Source organism: Phascolarctos cinereus, unplaced genomic scaffold (genome assembly GCF_003287225.1).
Source record: "Phascolarctos cinereus isolate Bilbo 61053 unplaced genomic scaffold, phaCin_HiC Scaffold_7;HRSCAF=346, whole genome shotgun sequence".
Classification (NCBI taxonomy): domain Eukaryota; kingdom Metazoa; phylum Chordata; class Mammalia; order Diprotodontia; family Phascolarctidae; genus Phascolarctos; species Phascolarctos cinereus.
In genome coordinates, this window is record NW_027556180.1 from 53,943,962 (window position 1) to 53,971,067 (window position 27,106).

A 27,106-nucleotide genomic window follows, 5' to 3' on the forward strand; every position below is an offset into this window, starting at 1 on the left:
CAGCATTACAAGGATCTAAGCCATCTCCAGAGGCCTCGGGATGGAAAATGCTGTCCACATCCAAAGCAAGAACTATGGAAGTCGAATTGCTATCACTTATTTTTACCTTATGTTGAGTTTTGTTTCCTCTTTCTGATGGTTCCTCCTATTGGTTTTAATTTTTACTTACAATTTCACGAATGTGAAAATATGTTTAATAGGAATGTAAATGTAAAGCCTATATCAGATTGCGCGCCGTCTTGGGGAGGGTGGTGGGGAGGAAGGGGGAGAAAAATTTTCAACTCAAAAGCATATGGAAGTGATTGTTGATAAATCAAAACAAATTAATAAAAGAAATTTCTCTGGCAGAAAGGGATCACAAGTAGAAAAAGTTTTAAGAAGCCCTGAACTAGACAATAGTATAACAGGTGAATTCAGACCCAAAGAGTAATCATTGATGGTTTGATGTCAACTGGGAAGGTCTCAATAAAGTTCCCAAGGATTTGTGCTTAGCCCAGTGTTCTTTAACCTTTTTATCAATGATTTTGATAAAAGGCATAGATAGCATGCTTATTAAATTCTGGGCAAATAGGAGGAAAGGGATTAAGCATTTATACAGCACCTACTTTGTGCCAGACACTGTGCTAAGTGCTTTTCTTTTTTTTTTAATGAAATATTAGCTCACTTGCTTCTCTCCACTCATTACTCACCTGTGAGTTAGGTGCTGTTATTATCCCCATTTTATAGTTGGGGAAACTGAGGCAAACAGAAGCCCAGGGTCACAGAGTAGTAAATGTCTGAGGCCATATTTGAGCTCAGGTCTTCCTGACTCCAGATCACCAGCTGCCTCACCAGCTGGGATACATGTTGACAGTCAATATCCAAAATTATCCAACAGGCTAAAAGAACCTAACAAGATGATATTTAATGGAGTTCAAGTAGGAATTTTTACAAGTACAAGATGGTGAAGGCATAATTAGGCAGAAAAGATCTTGAGGATGGCTCTTAGTAGCTACAAACTCAACCAGTCCCAAGTGTTGCTTGGCAGGCAAGAAAGCCAGTCTAAACTTGGGTTGTATTAAGAGAACCAATTGTGTCTAGGACTAGGAAGGTAACAGTCTTGCTGTCCTTTGTTCTTATCACATTGGTCATACCACCTGTGGCCATACCACCTGTGGCCATACCACATTGGAAATATTTAATTCAGTCCTCAGGACCACATTTTAGGAAGGCCAACATTAAGTTGTGGAGTATCTGGAGGTCATCCAGATGAAGGACCTCAAGATTTCCCTAGGAGGATACATTGAAGGACCTGTGACTGTTTGGCTTAGAGAAGCAAAGATGGGCAGAGGTGATAGATATCTTCAAGTATTTAAAGGGATTATCACCTGGAAGAGGGCCTAGGCTTGATCTGCTTGGCTCCAATGGGCTAAACTGAATGGGGGATATTGGGGCCAAATCATGAAAACACAAATTTAGACCTGATGCAAGGAAATCACAGATCCCTTTGAATATTTTAGTATTAAAGTAAGGAAACACTTCCTAAAATCAAAAGCTATCCATTAAGTGAAATGGGCTGCCTCTGAAAATAGAGGGTTTCCCCTTCAAGGAGAGCTTCAAGCTAAAGACAACCACTTAGCAGGTATATTCGAGGAGATTCTTGGCCAGGGATGAGTCGGATTCAGTGATAACTGAGGTCCCTTCCAACTCCCAGATTATGTGGTTCTAGTCTTGATTTATCCTAGGCCTAACACCCTTTTAGGGATAAATTAAAATTATAGGTGAGGTAGGAGAGTTAACAACTCAATACAGTTAGTGGAAGTTAAGGAGAGAATTGTCGGAGTATTGGAATTATCTATAACACCAAATCACTTGTTTAAAATTCACAACTAACCACCAACAAAAAAGGACTGTCGGGATTCGCTTTGACACTATGTCATGGCCAAGCAGCAGATGAAATTTATGGTCCTTCTCCTTTACTACTAGTTAAGTTCCTATAATTCATATACTGATTTACAGGAATAAAATTAAGATTGGCTTTAGTTCCCATACAACTCACTTAGGATAAGGTCTCATTTGAACTGCTTCATTGCTGGAATTTAAACTCTGAACTTGAAACCAAAGGATAAAGTACGCCACTGGATGAAAAAAAAAAAAGAAGTTAATTTGCCCAAAGCTCAGACAGTTTGGTGTGTTTTAGATATTGAAACTGTGGGATACTTAACATAATTTTAAAAGCTGCAAGGCCCAATCCTGCTCCACACCCCTCTATGAAGTATACTGATGTTCAAGACTTGGAGGGAAATAGGATCAGGAGAAATGAAACTGAGTTTGTCAATTATTATGGTTTTATTCAGGATCCAAGAGATGCCCAATGAATCATCAAAATATCAATCAGTCAACAGAAATTTATCAAGCCCATCTTGTGTTCCAAGCACCATGCTAAGCTAAGCAAAACCAACAGCCTTGCTCTTAAGGAGCTCACCATCTAAGGGAGAGATAACAGGCAAACATTGTGCAAACAAGATATCAGGACAAAGTGGAGATAACCAAGAGGGAAGACACAGAGATGAAAGGGACGCCAGAAAACATTGAGTCCGAACCCTCCGTTTTACACATAGAAAATTAAGGAGCAAAAGAGTTTAAATGACTTAAAGTCACTTAGGGAATCAACAGCATAGTTGGGACCAAAGCCTGGGCTTTCTGCCCTTATGCGTCCTGTTAGTCAATCAGGATAAATCCTGCAGGGGTCAGCTAGGTAGCACAATGGATAGAGCACCCGCTCTGGAGTCAAGAGGACCTGAGATCAAATCCGGACTCAGACACTTAGTAACTGTGTGACTCTGGGCAAGTCACTTAACCCCAAAGGCTTCCACACACAAAAAAAAGTAAATTGTGCCTTTATCAATTATGAAAGCAGCATTAACATACACACACACACACACACACACACATCTATCTGAGAGCCCCAAGACTTATATACATTGACAACTCAAATCTAATAAATCACAGTGGTAATGAAAAGAGGTAGGACTAACTCACTAACTAATTAACTAGAAATCATGAGACCTGGGCTCTGGTTCCAACTGATCACTATGTGCTCTGGAGCAAGGAAGAGGAAAAAGAACAGTGCAGAAGGAGAAGACAGAAGATAAGAAGACAAAGGAAAAAACCTCATATTTATAGAGCACTTGAGTATTTACAAACCATTCTGGGCTCCCTCAGAGGCTAGCTAGATTGCACAGTGGTTAGAGCACTGGATCTGGAGTCAGGAAGACCTGAGTTCAAATCCGGCTTCAGATACTTACTAGCTATATGACCTTGGGCAAGTCACTTAACCTGTCTGCTTTTATCCACTGGAGAAGGAAATGGCAAACCATTAGAGTACCTTTGCTAAGAAAACCCTCCAGACAGTATAGTCCACGGGGACACAGAGTCATGACTGAACACCAACAGCTAGGGAAGAGCTTGGACTAGGTGGCTCCCTGCCCTAACATTCTCTTACTGAGCTCATTGAGACTTAAATTCTCTAACAATTTGGCATTTTTTCTTCCACTCCTGCTCTCATTCGTTCACATCTCTTGGCAAAACACTGATGGATAAAAACGTCAGGCTTTGTTTAGTTATTTTCTGCTTTGACATACCGTCCTCTTTTCCCCCTCCACCTAAGAGAGGTTAAAAACAAAACCTCAGGGTGATGCAAGGGAATCTTTTGAATTGTATTAAGCTTCTAAGAACCTTGCTCCTCAGAGCCAGCTTTCTAACTTGGCCTCGGGCTACGCTTTAAAATTCACCCGCCCATTATTAGTAAGGCTTTAAACAGCCACCAGTCTGTACAGGTAAGTCCTTTGCTTTCAGTTGCTTTCAGGTTGCAACCACTCCTACTCAGGGCCAAGTCCAAACAGATGTAGCATAGCCCATTTTCCCTCTCTCTATTTATAAAATCCGCAAATCCATATATAAGCCAATTCCTTAAAACATCCAGATTAATGAAATCTAGAGAAGAGCTATCATTTTCTTAGGCTTCTTGGAGTACTGAAAATCCAGTTGTCCTTAGTTAATGAAAATGAATTTCAATTAAATTCATTAAATCATTAACTATCACAGGCAGTTCAGCTACTTGTTTATTCCATCTAAACATTCTTTTCCTCTCTCCTACTCTAGCAGAAGAGGGCTAGGGTTGGAGCAAAGTGAGGAAAGGTATAATGTGGGATGGCACTCAGAGGTGTGGGCCCACAAGCCACTGCAGTCTAACATACTCGCCTAATTTTTTAGAAAGTGGAACACACACAGTCAAAAAAAAATCCTATTTTTATAGGAAATTATATGTGGCCACTCCTATAGGCTGAGTGTTGAAGGGCTAACCTTTGCATTAGGTGTGGAGCGAAGATGAGGGAAGAGCCTTTGGAATAAATGTGTCAGAGTTTATTCTTGGGGTGAAGGCTAGGAATCTAGGGTGAGAGCCTGAATATAGTAAGAGTTTACAGAAACACAAGGGCCTCCTCTCCTTCACAAACCTGCCCAGGCTCACCTTCTCCCCGCTTTCTAATTTCTATTGATAGGACAACTATCCTCATAGTTGCCCAAAATCAAAACACCTCAGACCTTACTTTGAGTCTTCCTTCTTCTTCACTTCCAGACTCAAATCTCAACAACCTGTCTCCTAATTAGGTGAGTAGGTAGATAAATATAGCATTTAGCCTGGGCATACAAATACAAGAAAGCAAGAGAGTTCCTGCTCTCAAGGAGTTTAACTTTCTGAGGAAGACAAAGCACAAAGGGAAGCTGGAATGAGGAGGCAGCTCAGGGAGAAGGCTGTCAAGCGTGTAGATGACCTAGAAGGGGCATGGATCCCTGTTTCTCCGCAAGATGACACAAAAAGGGTCCAAGATCTCAGAGGAAGATCCAAGGTTCCAATCAGGGATGATGACTTCCTTCAAGACTCAGCTCAAATCTAACCTGAAGGAGGCCTTTCCTGGTTCCCATCCCACTTCTGGGGGCAGCTAGGTGTACAGTAGATTGAGTTCCCAGCCTGAAATCAGGAAGACTCATCTTACCAAGTTCAAATCTGACCTCAGACACTTACTAGCTGTGTGACCCTGGACAAGTCACTTAACCCTGTTTGCCTCGGTCTCCTCATCTGTAAAATGAACTGGAGAAGGAAATAGCAAACCACTGTAGTATCTTTGCCAAGATAACCCCAAATGAGGTCACGAAAAGTCAGATGCTACTGAACAACAACCATTGCATTCTGATACTACCTTCCATTTTACACTGTTCATATCTTGTATGTGCAATTTTTTTTTCTCTCCCATTAGAATGTGAGCTCTTTGAGGACAGAAACTGTTTTCGCCTTTGTGTCCCCAGCACTTAGTAAATCCTTATATTGTAAGGACTTAATAATTATGTTTGTTAACTGATTGATAGCCAGAGTAGAGGCATATCGGTGAGCAGATTGCCAGGAAGAACTGTTCATCCATTCCTCCTGCAAGGGGTTATATCACTTTTTCATCTTTGTATCCCCAGGGAATTTAATTGATTATAGGAATCAGTCAAGAAGCAATTCCAAAACTAGGATTGGATTAAATCCAGCTCCTCTCTGGGAGTTCTATACTCAGGCTTGGTCTTCAAGGACTTTGACCAACTAAATTGAGAGACAGTATGAAGCTACATGATTGTCTCATTATTAGAAAATTTTATTTTACTTTAGGCAATTTAAAATAAAAATCCATCAGCTAAGCATATCCTCTATCCCCCTTCTTTTTCTGTTATTTTTATTTCATTTAGTATGAGTCTAACTGCATGCTCAGGATAGATGCAGTAAAGGTTTTATATTCTTCCTTAAAGATGATAATTATTCCAGGTCAGGGTGGAGATAATTATAAGGAGATAATTACAATTACAATTAGTGTGCATTTCACATTAAATTATAAGACACTTAATGAGTGACCTTAAATCTGAAAAGAAAAAAAATGAGGGAACTAGACATTAATTATTCATGTTGGTAAAGAACAAAAGGATCAGAAAGAAAAGCTACCAAGATAGAGCTAGAATACACAGGTCCTCATTGAGATTCTATGGCAAAGTAGGATGAACTTTATATCCTCAAGCAATAATGTCACCAAGCAAGTTGCCAGGGTAGCCAAGGAATCACATTCCCAGAAGATATTCAAGGTTGAGATTTGAGCCCCATCTATGAGGGGATCAAGAAATCCAATCCCTCATAATGTTTGAGAACACTAAATTAGATGATTCAATATGCAAGTTTACAAGTAACCCACAGCGAAGAATTCTTTTCAGATTCCAAGGTAAGCAAAATGTCCCAATCTGTATTAAGGAAACGGTTTGTTACATTGAAGAAAAATTGGGCAATGAGTTCTTAAAGATATAGTTACTCACAAACACCATTTTAGCATGAGTAACTAAAAGTTAAGACTAAAACTGGAAGAATCCAGTAAATATTAATCAAAGATTCAGAAGTAAGTTTTACAAGACTGGTAAGGACAGTAATAAGGATAACAAGATACGAAACATCTCAAATAATTGAAAACATATCGGAAGTGTAGGCAACAGGTTGGCAGAAGAACTTAAATGTGGTTAGAAAAGTTTACATTTGCATAACTAAAAGTAGCTTTATTTTTTCTATGCAATCTGGCTCAGAAAAAATGTCACTCAAGAACATTTCTTGGAAAATAACTTGCTAGTAACCAAGATGAAAGCAGCAAACAGAATTCTTCAATATTTTAATTAAAGAATGTATCCATTAGATTGCCGGCATCAATTGAATATACACTGTGTACAGTGCCCTAGGCAGATCAGGCCCCTAGGCAGCTAGTGCTTAGAGCAAGGACTCTGAGTCACAAAGACTGCCCTCAGATACTCCCCATCTGTGTGACCCTGGGCAAATCACTTAACCCTTCTAGGGTTCAGTTTCCTCAGCTGTAAAATAGGGATGATAACAGCATCTACCCCACAGGGTAATTGTAAGAATTATCATAAAGCACTCTGTGAATATTAAAACATGTATAAATGCTATTATTAGCTATTATTATTATATGAGGTAGACAATAATGTCTAATCTATGTTAGCACATATCACCATTGACTCGCAGATATAGTCTATTAAATGCCTCAGGGAAAAAAAATCGTTTCCATTATTTCAAAGACACATTTTTTTTAACTATTAAAACTGGTATTACCCGACTTGATGACCATCTTATTGACTAGACTTGGTTTTGAATGATTTTGTACTGACACAAGTTCTGTGCCTTTCATTCTTCCCTGGCCACGTTTTCAGCGCCCCAGGAGACTTTGTAAGACCTTGTAAGACCATAACGGTAGTTGCTCCTATGCATAGGCAGAAGGAGCATCCTTGAGCTTCCTTCCTCAATGGCATCACAAGTCCAGACCAAAAAGGAAAGGGCAAAAAAGGATATTTGAAAAGACTGCGCTACAAGGTATGCAAGCATGGATCTTCTGTTTAGGGTAAAAGGGAGCTTTAAAAATCATGAAGGCCAATGCCCTCACTTTACAGATGCGAAAACAGGGGCCCAGAGAGGCTCAGTACACTGGTCCTTGGTCACAAAGCCAATATATAGGAGAGGCACAAGACTCAAAGCCATGCCACTCGAGATGGCACAGTTGATAGATGGTGAGCCAATGGTCCCCTGACTCTAAAGAGCAGATTTCTCCTGCAGCCTGTCCCCCAAAGAAGAGTTCCAAAACTGTTTTAAGTAATGGCAACCTCTCTAGAATGAGTGCATAACCTCCCTAGGGGACTACTTTGAAAGGGCAGGCATTCATTCACATTCATACATTTGACTAGGTTACTTTTTAAGAAAATCATTCCCACTATGTGGCTTAGCCACTAGATAACTGGAAACTTGGACAACTCTTTGTGTGTAATGGCCTCTGTCTACTCATCTGTGAAATGAGGGAGCTAAGCTCAAGGACCACTTGTTAGATGCCTGCCATATAACATTCTTCTATAATTCTGCAACTTTATGTGTTCTGATACCTCATTAAAAACACAGACAAATTCAAAAACTGTTGTTATTAATGCAGGCTGAAATAAAATATGAATAATTATGCTCTACTGAGCTCTGGCATAGCCATTTCAAGAATACTAAATCAGACAGAAATGGTGCAACATTTCAAATTTCAATGGAAACTGCAGCTATATGTGTGCGTGTGTGTGTGTCTATATATGTGCGTGTGTGTCTATGTATATATATATATATATATGAAAAGGTATTTAGTGTCATGACACAATTCATTAACAAATTCTATACTATGCATAACCTCAGGCAAGCCACTTACCTTTTTTTTTTAATCCTGAGCTGTAAAATGATGGGGCTGGACTAGAAGACTAGAAGTCTTCTTCCAGGTCTAAATCTATGATCTTATGATTCTAAGTACAAAAATAAAAATGAATTACCTTCCCCCCAGGCTGTTCATAGATCATATAATCATAGGTTTTCAAGATGGAAGAAACCTTAAATATCATCTAGTCCTGGGGCTCAGAGAGATTAAGGGATTCATGGAGGATCACCAGGATAAATAAATTATGGAGCTGGGACTTGACCCCATACCCTCTGACTCCAAATCAGCACTATTTCTACCATATTACTCTCCCTTAGCGTCCGAGCAGAAGGACGCCATCTAGAGGGAAAGTGAACAATCATTATTATTGTCTTCATTATTGTTTGTCCTTCCTTCTCGAAGAGAACCATGACTTCAAGGAGTTGATGCCGTGACATGCAAACGAATCGGATTTATGTGAGGGAGGGCTGTGCAAAGTCACCAGCCTCACTTTCTCCTCTGGAGCCATCTGGATCCAGTAGCCAGACAGTGGGAGACCTTAGCCTTTTTAAGCTAAGGTCTTTCCTGGGTCTCAGTTTGCCTAAGGCAACACCCAATCAGTGATTAAGGCTAGGTAAGAAATGAGGCAGAGAATGGCCTCTTTACCTAGTCAAAATGGAAAGACAGATGAATTTGGAGATCTGGCCTCACTTCCTGGCTCTGTTCTGGAATCTCAGGATCTCAGGGCTAGAAGGGACCTCAGCAGCCATTTCCTCCAACTCCTGCCTGAACAAGAATTTTCTCTACAACACAGCCAGCAAGCAGATATCCAGAAATGGAATGGCTGCCTTGGGATGTGACAGACTCCCACTACTTCCTGATGGAGTCCATTCCCTTGGTGTATACCTCTAATTATGTGGAGGCTTTTCCTCACCGCAAGCCTAAATCTGCCCCTTTGGTAACCTCCACCCATTGCTGCTAATTGTGTCTTCTGGGGCCAGACATCATGTCCAGCAAGGCTCCCAAGAAAAACATTCTGGTTATAAATGTACATAGAAGATCTGAGTCTAAAATAAAACCGTTGGTCAAAAAGACTCTGGGGGGAGGAAGACAACAGTAATCTGGGCATTCCCATAAGCATCATTTTTACAGGATCCCATTTGCAATCACTATTAATATCGGCCAAGCATCTGCTCTCTCCCATCTTTGGAAGCCTTTTAAGAAACTAAAGTGAAGTTTTATCCTTGCCTTGATGTCTTCAAATTCCCAGAGACTAGCTTCCATAGGAGCTCACTTAGGAAGCATGTAACTGCTATTACTACTCTCTACGGATCCCACAGTGTAGTGCTAGACTTACCTCTACTCTAAGAGAACATAATTTGGGGTTATCTAATGACAAAAAAAGGGAAGCTGAGTGGCACAGTAGATAGAGTACTGGGCCTATAGTCAGAAAGACCTGAATTCAAATCCAGCCTCAGACACTTAGTAGCTGTGTGACACTGGGCAAGTCACTTAACCCTGTTTGCCTCAGTTTCTTCAAATGAGCTAGAGAAGAAAATGGTAAACCACTCCAATATCTCTGCCAAGAAAACCCCAAATGAGTTCATGAAGAGTTGAACATGACTGAACAACAATAAAAGAACAATAAAAAGACCCCAGATTTAAATCCTCTGATAAAGTAGCGAGCAATATGGCATACTGGACAGAGTTGGCCTTAGTGTCAGGAAGAACTGGGTTCAAATATCACAGTTAAATCTAGTTTAATTTTTAAGGAATTATTTTTCTCAGTGACTTTTTAGACCTCTTTTTCTTCCTCATTGGCTTTTTGGACCTCTTTTACCATTTGGTCTAGTCAATTTTTTAAGATGTTATTTTCTTCAGCATTTTTTCGGGTCTCCTTTAGCAAGCTGTTGACTCATTATTCATGATTTTCTTGCATCACTATCATTTCTCTTCCCAATGTTTCCTCTACTTCTCTTACTTGATTTTCAAAATCCTTTTTGAGTTCTTCCATGGCATGAGACCAATTCATATTTTTCTTGTGGGCTTTGGGTATAGGAGCTTTGACTTTATTGTCTTCTTCTGATTGTATATTTTGATCTTCCTTGTCACCAAGGTAAGAGTCTATAGTCTGAGTTTTTTTCCTCTGTTTGCTCATCTTCCCAGCTAGTTACTTCGCTTTTAAACCCTTTGTTAAGGTAGGGCTCTGCGTCCAGCGTGGAGAATGTACTGTCCCAAGCTTCAGGGGTTTTGTGCAGCTGTTTTCAGAGATACTTCTAGGGACCTGTACATTTTCAGTTCTTCCAAGATGGTATGATCCAAGGAGAAGTGTTTACTCCTCTCCTGGCCTGCGCTCTGGTCTGAGAGTGATCACAAGCACTCTTTTCTGCCCTGGAACTGTGAGGAGGGTTCCCTTCTGCACTGCTGCCATGAGCTCTACCACACCAGCACTCCTCCTCGCCCCAGATCCAAGCACAGGCAAAGCAATCCTACCTCAGAGCCAGCAGAGAAATCCCTGCAATCCCCCTCTGATCAGCTGCTCATCCCCCCCCCCACATCTGTGGGCTGAGAGTTCCAGAAGCAGCTGCTGCCACTGCACCACAGCCTCAGGGGCCAGGGCTGGGCTGCATTCCTCTCTCACCCATGTCCAACAGAGCTTTCCCATTGACCTTCTAAGTTGTCTTTGGGGTTGAGAAGTCTGGAAACTGCTACAGCTCCCCTTGATTCAGTCTCCTGAGGCCTGCTCTGGGTTTGCTGGGCCCTATCTTTGACTGCACGGCCCATGCTCCTCTCCCAGCCCAGAGCAATAGACCTTTCTCATCAACCGTCCAGGTTGTCTTGGGCTGGAAATTTGTTTTACTCTGTCTTTTTGTGGGTTCTGCTGCTTCAGAATTTATTTAGTCATTTTTTTACAAGTATTTGGATGGGTTTGGGGGAGAGCTCAAGCGAGTCCCTGCTTTTACTCTGCCATCTTCTCTTCTCCCCCAAATGTACCTCAAAATCTAGTTTAAAAAATTTAAATCCTCTTTCATTTTAGAATTTCCCCTTACTGGTACACCAAAGAGCAACTGTATCCTTTTCACCTATGTAAACTGAGGCAACTCAATTTACCACTCTTGGCCCTCTGTCTCATTTATCAAATGAGAGTGTTAGAACTCTGAGATTCCTTCCTGAGACATAATCCCATAATCTGTTTCTTTTCATCTAACCCAATACCTAATGGGCTTAAATTTTTTTTAAATTTGAAATGACTGAATCAACTGGTAGTTTTAATTATCATGTAAGAAACAAAGAAAGATGCTAAAGTAGATATGACTGATAGGAAAAGCATTTTATATATTTTTAAAAAATCTCTGATTCTCTATTTCTTTATATGCTAAGTCATACAGTACAACTTATGCCATAATATCCAGGATGGTAGCGTTATAGCTGGAAGGGTTAGACAGGTCTTCGAATTGAATTCTTTTGCAGATAAGGAAACTGAGGTAAAGGTCTTACCCCAGGTTATACAGGTAGTAAGTGGCAGAGCTGGGATTTGAAACCAGGTTCTTTAACACCAAATCCAGGGGCATGGACATATGTACAGTCCATTTCCTTAACAAGTATTTTATAAGCTTTAGAGCTGAAAGAGATGGACCCTATTGATTACAAGCTCCAACTTCTTCATTTTATAGATAAGGAAATTTAGAAACAGAAAGCAAAAGTTACTTTTCCCAAGGTCACAAAGGTAATATCAAAATTTGGATTCAAAGCCAGAGCCTCTGACCTCAGTTCTGGGGAGGGATAAGGAGAGGGAATAAGTATTTACATAGCACCTACTATGTGCCAGGCACCATGTTAAGCACTTTACAAATATTATGTCATTTGATCCAGGTCAGTGCCTTTTCCTCTAGTCCAAAATTCCTAAATAGAATGACTGGCTAAGGAAACAATATTCTCCTCTGTGGACCACAAACAAATCAGTTATTCACAGACCAAAGAGAGCAGGTGAAGAGGGAATAGACAATTTAATATTCCAAAGAAAAAATACTGCAATCATTCTGCTTATTCCCACAGGATACAACATTTTGTCTATTGGATGTAGAGGGGGAAAAAAAGTCTACGTCTACAACTCTTTCAGTAGGTAGAAGGGGGAAAAAATTCTTCCAATGCCATATAAATGGATTTGGCTCAATGCATTTCTGACCGCTTGATTTCCTGCAGGTTAAAAAACTGGGTATGAGGCAGTGGGGGGCAGGGATGAGTGGAGAGAGTAAAGAAAACTAAAAACTCACACTTTCCTAACCTAGAAACAAATTAAGGTGCACACCACACTTAATACATTTTGCTAAAGGTCCTGAATGAAGATGCCCAAAGTGGCTAACAGTGCTAGAGCCAGCAGACTCCATAGGGAAAAGGGATCTCTAAGGTAACCAGGTCCTCCATCACCATACAGCGTTCTGGAGATTAAAATCAACACCCTAAAGTACCCTTAGAAGAAAATAGGCAGTCAGAAATGTGGGAGAGAACTGCTTTGGAGTATTTGTGAACTACATCCTTCAGTAGCTCAGTTTCACATTCTCCACCATCTTAAATTACTGGGTGGTCCTTCAGAGTTAGCCCTTTTCCAGTATTGACTGGAGGTCAGAGTGGAAGTAGATTTTTTAAATGGCTCTATAACTCTCTCTGGCCATTAGTAACATTTGTAGCTACACAAAGTAACATAATAAGGGTAATCGAATGTCATGCTTTGGGTAGTAAGCTGATCTAAACTGGGGAACATAAAGGAATGCTATCCCCCTCCTCTCAAAGAACACAATTGAGCAGTTGGCTGGTTCATTATAAAAACAACTGGCTGAAAGAAATGGAGCTGGTGCACTAAAAGTCTAACATAGGAAAGGAGATTCTGCTTTCTAAAAAAGCTACAGTGAAGTGTGTGTGTGTGTGTGTGTGTGTGTGTGTGTGTGTGTGTGTGTTTAAATGCTGCAAGACAGTTTTTTTTTCCTTGGCACTCCCAGTCCAGAGGTAATTAGTTCTGAATTGTGCTTTCATTTAAGTACAGTCAAACTCAGGTTCACTCACGAAATCATTTTCATTTCTCTAATGTTTTAAAAACAAAACAACTCATACACAAGCAGTTGGACAGTTCTCCAAGTTGAGCAGACAATGTACTTGTGAATGTTGCTGCAAAAAGGAGATATGTTTAACTTTGTCGAAGCTACCTCTGCTTTAAGAAAACTCAAGTCAGTTTTTGTACTTTGGCCCGTTAAGTGCTATGCAAATTCATCAGTGGTATCAGTATCAAAGTTTCCTTAACATGCATCATTCAAGAGCTTCTCAGTCTTACATGCACAGCAAACTGCCCATTTTCAGCTTTAGTTTTAAAAGCACTGGAATGAACCTGCCTCTTCTAAGAACTATGCAAGGTAATAATCAACCAGCAAGTATGACCCCATAAAAGAAGGTACTTAACAGGAAATTAATCTTGGAAAGGCCCTCACCACTTCCAAAATTTATTGGTGATAGGGAGTTAAAAACCTTCTGAGCAGGGAGATAACTGCTTTAACTCATTTTTAGAATGCGGAAAAATTGGAATGGCACGGGTAACCAGAAAGGATAGATGGTGCACTGAGTCTAAGTACCCCTTCCTGAGGATGCTCCACCATGGTTATACAGCATCCTCGGCCTGGTTTGCACTGTTTCTGCTATCAGCTGCTATGTTTTTAACCACAGGACCATTTGGTGGCCCCCACCTCCGGCCCCCTGGATCAAAGGACTCGTAGCCAGTCAAGGTAAAGTCTTAAGTATGGATTAACTGCTTTCCCCCCACAGGAAATGTCAAGATTTAAAAAGCAGTAGCACCAGTGCCTGGTAGAGAAGGCATATTCTGTTTATTGCTTTCACAGTTGCCTATCAATACTCTTTCAGAGAGAAAAAGTTGAAACCCAGCCACGTACACTTGTGGCTGCATAAGCCTGAACAAAGCCTTCTCTCATCATAATTACAGTTCAATTAAGAGAAGGTGAAAAGACATTTAAGGATAGGAAAAGGGAAGGAGATTTGTAAATTCTGTACCCCCACCCAACAAAATCGCTACTTAATTCTGCTTAATTCTACTTAATTCAGCACACCGAGAGCACCTTGGAAAGCAAACATGCCCTGAATGGCACAAGTGGTCAGTAACAGCCACAGTGACCAAGGTTACTTCTGTGCTCAAAATAAAAGTAAATTCTGCATACCTGGTTACGCTGGTCCTGTCACCTGAGAGTAGATACTAGTCCAGGAGATTTCAAGTTCAATATGGCCAAACTTCTCAAAAATCCCGTGCCAAAGTCTGGACTACAAGGAAGCAGCAAGTCCGCACTGAGTAGTATTCTGCCTACTACTGTAGATTTTATCACCAAAGAACTTGGTCTCTGTAAAAAGGCCAAGCTTCAGAATGGGTGTGGTTTCAAAACTATAAAAACATTCAAGAGGCTAAAATGTAAATGACATACAGCCATAATGGCAGTATCTCAGGGTGCCACGGACTTTTTGTCCCTGGAATGTCATTCAAGGAAGACGTCACAATCATGCCTGCACGATCATAGGACTACACCGTGCTGTTCCATCTTGTCTTTATAGCTGTGTCGCATGTAATTCAGTCTCTTTAATTTCATTTTGAAAAAGTGCAAGGTTGTTTCCACCCTGCTAAAGCACAGACTGAGCTTCTAGAGTGGGTAAGTGAGAAATAAGCAAAAGCAAAAAGAATACCCAGGACTGTATATGTTGGGCCCAGCAGACAGTTCAGACCTGATGGGCTCTCTCAAGGGATGGCCAATCCTCCTTGCCAGGAAAGGGGCTTGATCTCAACATACAGAGGCTTTCAGGACCCCAGAATGACCTCCCCAGCTGTCCCAGGACAGCTCTTTCAGTTCCTCCCAGCCTGATCCTAGGAGAACAAACTAGGGGTGTTTAGCCCCTAAAACAGAAGATTTAGGAGGGCCATGCTCCAAGGGGCTGAACAGTTCTCACTTGGAAGAGGGATTAGCATTATTCTACTTGGCCCCAAGAGGCAGAAAAAGAAGCAATAGGTAGAAGCTGCAAAAGGAAGTATAATATAAAGTTAAATTTCCCATTGATTCAATCTGTCCAAAAGTGAAATGAGCTAAGGAGGGAGTGGGTTCCTCCTCACTAGAGGGCTTCAAAAAGTTGTCAGATGGCCACTTATCATCTACTGTAGAGGAAATTTTTTTTTTTGAGACAGTCAGCGTTAAGTGACCTGCCCAGTGTCACACAGCTAGTAAGTGTCTAAGAACAGATTTTGAACTCAGGTATTCCTGACTCCAGGGCTGGTGCACTGTGCCACCTACCTGCCCCTGTAGAGAGAATCCTTCAGGTCTGGGTTGGACTAGCTAGCCAATGAGGTCTCTTCCAACTCCAAGATTTTGCAATTTTTTTGAACGAAAGAAGCAATTTTGAATGGCTAGTGAAAATATACAGAGTCATAGAATGTCAGAACCCAAAAGGACTTCAGAAATCATCTAGTTCAGTTCTTCCTTTTACAGGAGGGGAAACTGAGATATAAAGAAGTTCATTTGTCAAAAATGAGCCTGTTTTCATCTAACAGATAATTTTCTAGGGAAGAAAGAAATTTGCAGGTGTTTCCTAATGGTATTAAAAAGTAGAGCATGAATACTAATAAAATTGTCTTACCTGGTTAAAAAAATATAGATAGATTTTTATCTTAAGAGTGAATAGTAAATGGGCAAAAAGTGACACTATTTCTCAGTTTATTAATTATATGAACAAGCTATACCAATGTCATATTTATCTTCCTGGTTTATCAAAGTTTCCATGATTGTTTTAAAAAGTAAAATTTTCTCCTCTCCAAACCCATCTCCAGTGATTCCTGATTCTCTTTGGGATGATGACCCACCATGAGCTAGACCCCGATGACTCTATGCATTTTTAATCATCACCCCCCATTTGCCAATTTCCTCCCTCTACCAACACTCTCACAAAAGTGAACAAATTCGAATTTCAACAATACAAAAAGGAGAATGAAGGAAAGTCAAAAAGTCTGAACATTATTGAGAACTGATACTTAGGAAGGAGAGGGCAAAAGAAAAAAAAACACAAGTCAGTGAAAAAGTTAAAATACTCAAACATAAACACAAACACACACACATATAACCCTTGTTTATAAAAAATGCTAACCTAATTACAAATCCAGAACAACAAAGCAAATCACTAAGAGGTAATGAGATTTGCAGAAAACAAAATGGTACAGGCCAAGGTTACTATAAGAGTATAACAAATGTTAAGATAACCTGAGGATTAGAGTTTGGTTTGTTCCTTAACGCTGCATTGTACTTTCTTTATATTTCTCCTCTATATTTAATGATTATTTAGTATTAATGTCTTATGTCTCAACAAGTAATTTAAATTGGGCAGAGATCCCATATTATTTATCTTTATATCTCTTTTAGCACCTTACATGGTGGCTTTCATGTAATAGTTACCGAATAAGTACTTGTTATTTAGAGTAATATATTTCTATAGTGGGCACGATCTTAAGAATTCATTTCTCATACTGCTTTAAGCCAAAAGAGCATTTCTAATTAGGGGAAATTTACTGAACTGCATCTTCCACATTCTTAGGCTGGCTGAAGCTGGTGACATAATTAGATAAGGACTGATTGGTGAGTTCTGGAGAAGGTGGGAGATTTAAGGAGCTGGATGGCTACAGGTGGTTACACAGGGGTGGTGCAGGCTAATGTGAAAATGGAAAACAGTAGGGCTACTCCTAGAAAGGGAGCATGAAGAGGATCACAGGAAGTGAGATGGTCATGACTGTTGTCAAACTCAGGAGTTGCAGCTGGATTGTGATGACTCTGGAGCCAAGGTGAGAGGTTTTAGCCAAGTTTCAGCCTGCGCTAAGAGATGCCTCAGAAAGAAACTCCAGTGCACAAACAAAGCCAGTGCAACCAAGATTAGAAGGGAAGCAGAAAGCTGGGAAATGATTTTTACAGTCAATGTCTCTGATAAAGGCCTCGTTTCTAAAATATAGAGAGAACTGATTCAAATTTATAAGAATACAAGTCATTCCCCAATTGATAAATGATCAAAGGATATGAAACAGGCAGCTTTCAGATGAAGAAATTAAAGCTATCTATAATCATATGAAAAAATGCCCTTGGACCAGCTAGGTGGCACAATGGATAGAGCACCAACCCTGGATTCAGGAGGACCTGAGTTCAAATCTGGCCTCAGACACATAACACTTACTAGCTGTGTGACCCTGGGCAAGTCACTTAACCCCACTGCCTAGCCAAAAAAAAAATGCCCTAAATCACTATTGATTAGAAAAATTCAAATTAAAACAACTCTGAGGTACCACCTCACACCTATCAGATTGGCTAACATGACAAAACGGGAAAATGATAAAGGTTGGAAAACTTATGGGAAAATTGGAACACCTAATGCATTGTTTGTGGAGCTGCAAACTGATCCAGACATTCTGGAGAACAATTTGTAACTATGCCCAAAGGGCAATCAAACTGTGTATACCTTTTGATCCAGCAATACCACTACTAAATCCATATCATAAAAATGGGAAAAGGACCCACATGTACAAAAATATTTATAGCACCTCTTTTTGTGGTGGCAAAGAACTAGAAATTGAAGGGATGTCCATCAATTGGGGAACAGCTAACCAAGTTATGGTATATGAATGCAATGGAATACTATTATTCCATAAGAAATGATGAGCAGGTGGATTTCAGAAAAACCTGAAAGATTTCCATGAACTGATGCTGAGTGAAGTGAGAAGAACCAGGAGAATACTGTACACAATAACAGCATCATTGTGTAATGACCAACTTTGACAGACTTAGCTCCTCTCAGTAATGCAATGCTCCAAGACAATTCTAAAAGACTCATGATGGAAAAAAGCTATCCACATCCAGAGAAAGAACTATGGAGTCTGAATGCAGATTGAAGCATAGTATTTTCTCTTTTTTTTGTTGGGTTTTTTTTTTGTTTTTTCTTTCTCATGATTTTTCCCTTTTGTTCTGAATCTTCTTTCACAACATGACTAATGTGTAAATATGGTTTGTTGTTGCGGTTTTTGTTGTTGTTGTTTTTTAGTGAGGCAATTGGGGTTAAGTGACTTGCCCAAAGTCACACAGCTATTGAGTATTATGTGTCTGAGGTCAGATTTGAACTCAGGTCCTCCTGACTTCAGGGCCAGTGCTCTATCCACTGCGCCACCTAGCTGCTCCTTGTATAAATATGTTTAAAATGATTGTACGTGTATAGCCTATATCAGATTGGATGCCATTATGGGAAGGGGAGAGGGAAGAGGAGGGAATTTAAATCTTATAAAAGTGAATGTTGAAAACAAGAAAGAAAGAAAGAAAGAAAGAAAGAAAGAAAGAAAGAAAGAAAGAAAGAAAGAAAGAAAGAAAGAAAGAAAGAAAGAAAGAAAAGGAAGGAAGGAAGGAAGGAAGAAAGAAAGAAAGAAAGAAAGAAAGAAAGAAAGAAAGAAGAAAGAAAGAAAGAAAGAAAGAAAGAAAGAAAGAAAGAAAGAAAGAAAGAAAGAAAGAAAGAAAGAAAGAAAGAAAGAAAGAAAGAAAGAAATTCAAAGAAACTGAAGACACTGTATCCTAAGCACTTACTACGCAAGATGTCATTGGTCCTCTTCAAAACGGAAGGAAGAACAATAAAACTGGGGTCATGAGTCTCCCATGAAGTTACAACTGGATTTGTCTTCCCACTATGCTAGGGGATTAGAGAGATTGAGGGGTAATTATATGCTAACTTCCTTATAAATACAGGAGATTGTTCCCATTTGTGCATGGGTGCAGAGAATGGTTTTACTAAAACATGTTTCCTTCTTTTATGTTGTAATTCAGTGTTTTTACTGTTGGATTTATTGCCTCTTGTATAGTTGGTAGACCATAGAGATTGGATAGGTGTTCAGGCTATAAAGTATAGATTGCTGCTAAGCCAAAACATACTACATGGGGAGGGAGAAAAGGAAGAGGAATAAGGGGTGAAGCATTTGAATCATAGCCAATAAAGAAAGCCTCAAATGTGTAAGGGTCAAGTAATAACTACTGACAGGTACAATTCAAACTGCTAGTAAACACCATATGATTTGGAACTATAGGTATTTAAAGACCAAATTAATGGCCTCCTATTCTTACTGCCTTCAAACTCTTTTAATTTAGTTTTTTGGGTTTTTTTAAATTATTTTTTGCTAGGCAATGGGGTTAAGTGACTTGCCCAGGGTCACACAGCTAGTAGGTGTTATGTGTCTGAGGCCGGATTTGAACTCAGGCCCTCCTGACTTCAGGGCCAGTGCTCTGTCCACTACGCTATCTAGCTGCTCCCCTTCAAACTCTTTTGACAAAAATCCATCTTATACAAAGTAACCACTCCAGTCTACCTCTGACATTATTTTCAACGCATCACATCATTGCTCAAACACCTACAGAGGCTTCCCTTGCCTAGAGATTAAACACAGTTTCCTCCACCATTCAAAGTTCGCTACCCATAGACCTCCTTGATCTTTCTAAACTCATCTCCCGTGGACACCTTAATACCTTTTGCCCACCTTAGAATCACTGCCTCTTTTCTCTCCATCACTTCATGTCCACCTCCCTCTATGATTTCAACCCCTCCCCCCTGCAATCACTCATTCCTCCAAATTCTGAAAAAAATTATATATTTATTTTTTAATGGAGGCTAGTCTTTCCCAAATTATGAAGCCAGTACCTACCTCTTTTCCCATTTCCATTGGCACCTCAGGGCCCAGTATCTTCAGACTCTCTCTTCCCTTCCTACCCCACCCCCATTCAGGAAAGGATTCTATGATTATTTAGGGCTTAATGTTACCTCTTCCTTGGGTAGAGGGTGTGGGATTTTTAACAGTGTTCTTAAGCAAAAAAGATGAATCTCTCACTGCAAAATTTGGAATCATCCAATGAGCAAGCAGGGGAGATATTACAGGGGGAGGGGGTTTTCTCAACACTTCTGAAATCACTATTTATGGCCATGCTAGTCAGCCTGTATATAAGGCTGATCCTGTCTATCCTTTTGAACTTATTCTACATTAGCCTTTTGTCTTTTTAACTAGACTTTTAACTGCCTGGGACACGCACTATGTCTTCTTTCTCATTACTTCTAGGGCCTGGTGCACAGCAAATGTTTTTAGAATGAATGGTATTTTTTATTTTTGGTTGTCATGCAACTCTGTCACCACTTTTTGAAATCCTGTTCTCACAATGCAGAAACTGGTGATGAAAGAGGTGCTGACATTCAGACTTTGGAATGAATTAGAAAGTGGAAAGAAATGTTACAAGCCCATTAAGGGAAAGTGGAAAAGATTATACACACACCAATCTCCCCCTTTTCTTGCTCCAAATTCCCACGTGATTAGGCTGGTATAGTGAGTAATCTGTAATTGAGGCAGGTTCATTTTTTTTTGGAGGTGGAATAACTGACCTCTTCGAGATTACAGGTAATTACTCCTTTTTGGCCAGAGTTCAGTTATACTTTCCTCCTCCTTCTCCCCTGCGGGTATTCAAACAACGCACAATTTCTCGGTAGAGAATGACTGTTATGGGATCAGTGATCAGAGAACACATTATTGCTCTGAAGAAAATTATTCACTTAGCTCAACAAAACACTGCTTCTTTGGGCCAGTTACTGGGATACAGCTTTGTTCTATAGACTTCTACTTTGTAAAGGTATTCACCCTAATGGGCTCTTTTATCTGTTAAGTATTCACACTTTAAGAAACAGAAGAAAGTTCTATTTGCCCTATAGAAAATAAGGGTAAGAGGATACTGAAATCGAAGGCAGCAAATTTAACATGCAATTACCAGAAAGCTCCAAATAATACGATTGAAGTCCCTGATACATATCAAAGAGTCTAGGACTTAGCACTTAAAGCACACTGAGGCCCTCTGATCCAACCCCCTCATTTTAAAGATAAGGAAACTAAGCCCCACAAATTTAATTCAATTCAATAAACTTTTACTAAGTGCTTCCTATGTGAAAGGTTGACCTGTCCAAGGTCATGCTGGTGACAGGCAAGACTTGAACCCAGATCCTCTGACTTCCAAGGCCAGTATTCATATTGCCTCCCCTACTGCTTGACTTCTGGTCAAGGTAGAAGTGGGAGGTGGGGGAAGGGATAGAGTGGCTCTACGGCAGGAAGACAAAACTAAGTAAATCATTTATAGACATTCAATGTCTTGTGAAGTGTTTTTGGATTGCCTGATAAACTCTAATCTTGGGAGGAAAGTGAATGCAAATCTACCTAGGATTATACTAGACCACCAGGAAGAAGATAATCTGCTTAATGGATAGTTTTAATGAGTAAAGTTTTGACAGTTGAAGACTTATGGTCTAACTTTTAATGATAATGCCTGAATATATCTCTAACAGCTTCCAGTTCTATCTTAGAGCACAGCTGTAATTGTAAAAACACAGGATGAAATGAAAATACATGACATCACATGTAGTATTTATATAGATAGATTATATCCTCTGTCAAAGAGATTGATCTTTGTACTTAGGACCAAAGAAAAATGGCTAACAAGGAGTCAAAATCAAAGATAAGTAAGAAGATAGTAAGAAAGCACCTTGCTGTCTTGTTTGCATTCAAGTCAATGGATCCAGATGAACTATATCCCAGGGTACTGAAAGAAATGAACAATATGGTTGCTGAGCCATGGTTAGTAATCTCTGAAAGACAATAAAGAAGGGGAAAGTATCCCAGAATTAGAGGACAGATATCCAATGTTTTCTTTTCTTCTTTTAATGGCCAAGAATGGAACCTACAAATTACAAACTTGAATGGGCAAAAAAAAAAAAAACAAAGAGATGGCTAATGAAAATTTTCACAGAATCCAAGAGTGCTGTTTAATATCTTACTTGGATGAAGCCATAGAAAGCATGCTTGCCAAACACGAAGCTGACACAAATCTAGGTAGCATAGTAATTATCACAAAGAACCAGTCTGGCTTAATAAACACAGGTTATACCATACTAACTTCATTTCCTTTTTTTTTTTTAATGAGACTACTTGGCTGGTAGATCAGAGGAAGGCTGTAAGTGTAGTTTACCCAGATTTTAGCAGAGTATTTGACACATTTCTCTTGCTATTCTGACAGACAAGATGGAGAGATATGATTTAGATGAAAGTAAGGTTAGACATTATTCAGAGCTGGTTGAATGCCTGGACTGGAAGGGTAATAGTAATAAAAGCTAGCATTCATATAGCACCTACTGTGTGCCAGACATTGTGCCAGGTGCTTTACAAATAGACATTACTCCAACAAATGTCATATTGGGATAATATCTTATAGAGTGAGCCAGGTAACTCAGTTTGGCTCTGTACTGTTTAATATTTCTATCAGTAGTTTGGATGAAGACACAGAAGGCATGCTCATCAAACACAGAGATGACACAATGTTATGTAGAGTGGCAAACACACTGGATGACAGAATCAGTACCCAAAAATATCTTTGCATTGGGCAAATCTAATTAGGTAACATTTATTAAGGAAAAATAAATCCTTGGATCTAAAAAAAAAACAATGATAAAAGTTATAAGATGGGTAGGTAGGTCTGGAAAAGAGACCATGTAAAAAGACCTCAGGGAGCTGCCAACACAGTAATGATTGGTAGTAAGACCTGGTAATCAAAAAAAGTGAATGTATTATCTACATTAAGGGAAGCAGTGACCAAGTTTAGAGTGAGGATAATCCTGTGATAGCTTGCTCCACCGTGGTCAGGTCACAACTGGAGTATTATGTTCACTTCTGGGCGCCATATTTTAAGAAGGGCATGAATAAAGTGAATAATGTCCAGAGGACCATGATCAGGATAGATAAGTGCTTCTCAAGACCAAATCACATGAAAACTGGTTGAACTGGGAATATTAAGCAAAATTGATAACCTTTTACTAGGGATATTATTATAAAGGGTATTTTTGTTCAGGTATGATTTGGACTTAAATAGCCTCTATCATCCCTGCCCACTGTAAGCTCCTGTGATTCTCTGATATCAGTGCTGGATATCAACAGTAGAATATTATTTAGGAAAGTTGTTTAGATAAGCTTTTTTAAAAGATATGCCTTTGTAGCAACAGGAATATTAGCAGCTACACTTTGGAACTTCAAGACAAAAGTCAGTCGCCATCTGGAAATCCAAATGCAGCACAGATCAGATTGGCAAAGGTGACCAAAGATGGAAATGGCAAATCTGGGAAGAGATATGGAAAGGAAGGGACCCTATGACACTGAAGGTGGAGTTGTGAATTGGTCTAAAAGTCCGTTAAGACAATTTGCAATCATACTAAAGTCACCAAACTATACAAAAGCTTTAACTCAGTGAAACTGAAACCCCACTGGGATTAATCCCAGGAAGTCAAAATCAGTTGAAAATCTCATATATTAAAAATATATATAATAGAGTAGCACTTTTTGTAGAAGCAAAGAATTAAGAGGAATACAGGTGTCAACTGACCAGGGAAGGGCTAAACAAATCTCTGCTATATGAAAGTAATAGAATAACATTATGTCAGAAGAAAGGATAAATATGAAAAATTCAAAGCAACTTAGGAAGTCTTATATGAATTAATGCTGAGTTAAGTGGAATTTAGAGGGCAATGTACATAAAATTATCGTAATAATTTAAAGGAAAGTAATATTGAAAGACATCAAAAGTTGATGGCTATAAAAAAAAGTTGATGACTAGATGCCAAAGTACAAAGAACACTGGCTCAGTAGTCCGAAAACATGGGTTCAAATCCTACCTCTGCCTTGGACACTTACTGCCTGAATAACTGCGTAAGTCCCTCAAACTTCCTGGGCCTCAGTTTCCTCAGCTGTAAAAGGAGAGGGTTAGACTAAATGATTTTTTTGTGGTCCCTTCCAGCTCCAGATCTAGAATCCTGTGGGGAGGGGGGGTTAATATAGTACCTATTGATGACTTCTGTTGGCTAATGATGAAATACCGGAGAGCTAGTAGAATGCAGGTGTGAGAAATGCATATGTTTTATGGCACATCCAGTGGGATGATTTGTTTTGTTACATAGGAAGGGAGAGGAGAAAGGAAGGAGAAGAGAAGGGAAGGAAAGGAGTCATTTATCAAAAACAGTAATTTTTTAAAAGAAAAAAATCAATAAAACATTGACTTTTTAAAAATTTGATCAAATCTGCTATTTAAAATGGAAAATGGAATCATGAAGAAAAGACAAGGCCTTCCTTAATTACCTTCCTACATGAATCTATTACTATTTAATCTTGGAGGCAGCACAATTAGGCCCAAATCAAAGCCATTACATTCAAAAAGTGCCATAGCTACTTGGCTAATTTGATCATTAGAAATCTCCATAAAATTCTTCCATCGATAATAATGCATTGCAGTCTGTGCTTGGGTTGCCATAGCTTATAAGCAAACCAGTAAGGAGCACTGTTTGCTCAGAAGTGCTCAGGACATTGCATGCATGCAAGAAATATTTTAAAAGAATAACCTGACCTGGAGTTAGGCACCACCAAGCATTCCTAAACTTAAACCTAGGTGATATGCATGCTTCAAGATACACTTGAGCATATTTAGAGAAAGCTACCTTGTAGTGGGATGGCATGCATCTTGAGAGCAAGTAATACATTCTTTTCATCTTCGTAAACCTTTCCAAAGCCTACTTAATGTGAATTAATGATGACATTTTCTTCTGATATAAAAAGGCATCTATCACAATTTTTTTTGAAATCTCAGAAACAATTCAAACATCCAATTTGCCATCTAACCACAACTACTTCACTTAAATCGTTCTTCCCCCTCCCCCTAACTCCCACAGATTCCAAGAATTGGAAGACACCACTGAGGCCATCAAATAGAAGTTACACCTAAAACAATTTTCCTCTATAATGTCACAAATAAGAGATCATCATATCTCTACTTGAAAACCAACAGAGTGTTTATGTTGGGGGAAGAGGAGCCCACTACCTCCTGAGTCAGTCTATTCCACTTTTACAAAGCTCCATTGGCTCATTTTTCTTTGCATCCAGCTGAAATCCGACTCATAATCCCCACACATTGTCCCTAGTTCTATCTATCCTTCAGGGTAGAGTAGAACTTATCTAAACCTCTTCCCCATCATAGACTTCCAAATAATAGAAGACAATTATTCTATCTTCCCTGAGTTTCTCTCTTCTCTAGGCTAAGCACTCTCTGTTCAATCCTTCTCTGGCATGTTGCCCAGTCTCCTCACCAGTCCATTCATCCTCTGCCTTGCCTATGCCCTTCTGAAAATGTGGAGGCCAGGAGTAGACACAGCACTCCTAAAGCAGTCTAATGAGGGAAGAATATGTCTCAATTATTACTTCCCTCATTCTAGACACAGGGGCTCTCTTTTTGTTTTTTTTTTCAACTTTTCAACATTTTTATTTAAAGTTTTGAGTCCCCAATTTTTTTTTGGGGGGGGGGAGCTACGCAAGGGGTTAAGTGACTTGCCCAGGGTCACACAGCTAGTAAATGTTACGTTTCTGATGCCTCATTTGAACTCACGTCCTCCTGAATCCAGAGCTGGTACTCTATCTACTGCGCACCTAGATGCCCCTTGAGTTCCAAATTCTATCCCTTCCTCCCTCCCTCCCCTTGCCCCTCCTTGAGACAATAAACAATCAGATATAGGTTATATGTGTGTAATTATGTAAAACATTTCCATATTAGTCATTTTGTACAAGAAGACTCGAATAAAAGAAACAATGAAATAAAGTGGAAAATAGCATGCTTCAGTCTGTATTCAAACAATATCAGTTCTTTCTCTGGAGGTGGATAGTATGCTTCATCATTAGTCCTTTGGGATTGTCTTGGATCACTGTTTTGCTAAGAAGAGGTAAGTCATAGTTAGGCATTACACAATGTGGCTGTTACTGTGTACAACATTCTCCTCATTCTGTTCACTTCACTCAGCATCAGTTCATGTAAGTCTTTACGGGTTTTTCTGAAATCATCCTGCTTGTCATTTCTTATAGCAAAATAATATTCCATTACAATCATATACCACAACTTGTTTAGCCAGTCCCCAACTGATGGGCATCCCTTTTATTTCCAATTCTTAGCCACCACAAAAAGAGCCGTTCCAAATATTTTTGTACAAATAGGCCCTTTTCCCTTTTTCTTGATATCTCTGGGATATAGACCTAGCAAACGGTATGCACAATTTTATGGCCCTTTGGGCATATTTCCAAATTATTCACTAGAATAATTGGATCAGTTCACAACTCTACCAACAGTGCATAAGTGTCCCAGTTTTCCTATATCCCCTCTGACTTCCAAAGTTTTCCTTTTTTGTCATATTACAGTGGCTCTCTTAATGAAGCCTTAGATTAATGTTAAATTGAAGACTACCATTTAATACTATTGTCATACAGTTTACTAAAACTGCCCAGTCTTTTTTCTGATCACAACACCACAGATGAACTGTTATCTGCCCAGACCTCACTGAGCCTGTGCTTATGAAGCTAAGTTCTGGGAGCCTGAGAATTCTCAGGTGCCTCTATTAAGTTTAACCTTATTGGATCCAGTCTATCATTCCAGCTGTTCTCATCTTTTTGGATCATGAATCTGGCACCTAATGTTAGCTATCCTGCCCAGTTGGGCTTTCTGTCATCTACCAATGAGACAAGCAGGCCTTTGTGGAATAATGGCCTCTGAGATTTTACCCACATGCAAACTTGTGTGAGATTATGAATGATGAGATTGTGAGGCCAGGTTGTCAGGAATATTGAGTGTGTAAAGGTGAGTAATATGAAACAAGTCTGTAAAGGTAGGTTGGCACCT

The 27,106-nt window shown here is 39.5% G+C and overlaps 1 protein-coding gene across 2 annotated transcripts in view; it reads right to left on the reverse strand.

Annotated features, from left to right (window-relative positions):
• The window catches only part of PLS1 (plastin 1), a 149,757-nt gene that overhangs the window by 80,620 nt on the left and 42,031 nt on the right, over positions 1-27,106 (reverse strand). The window contains exon 1 of one of the 2 annotated variants that reach the window (XM_020970959.2): positions 14,498-14,700. The exons of the other annotated variant lie outside the window; for it this stretch is intronic. The gene's annotated coding sequence lies outside the window, so the exon portion shown is untranslated. Of the gene's footprint in view, positions 1-14,497; positions 14,701-27,106 lie in introns of those variants that run through there. 2 annotated transcript variants of the gene reach the window in all.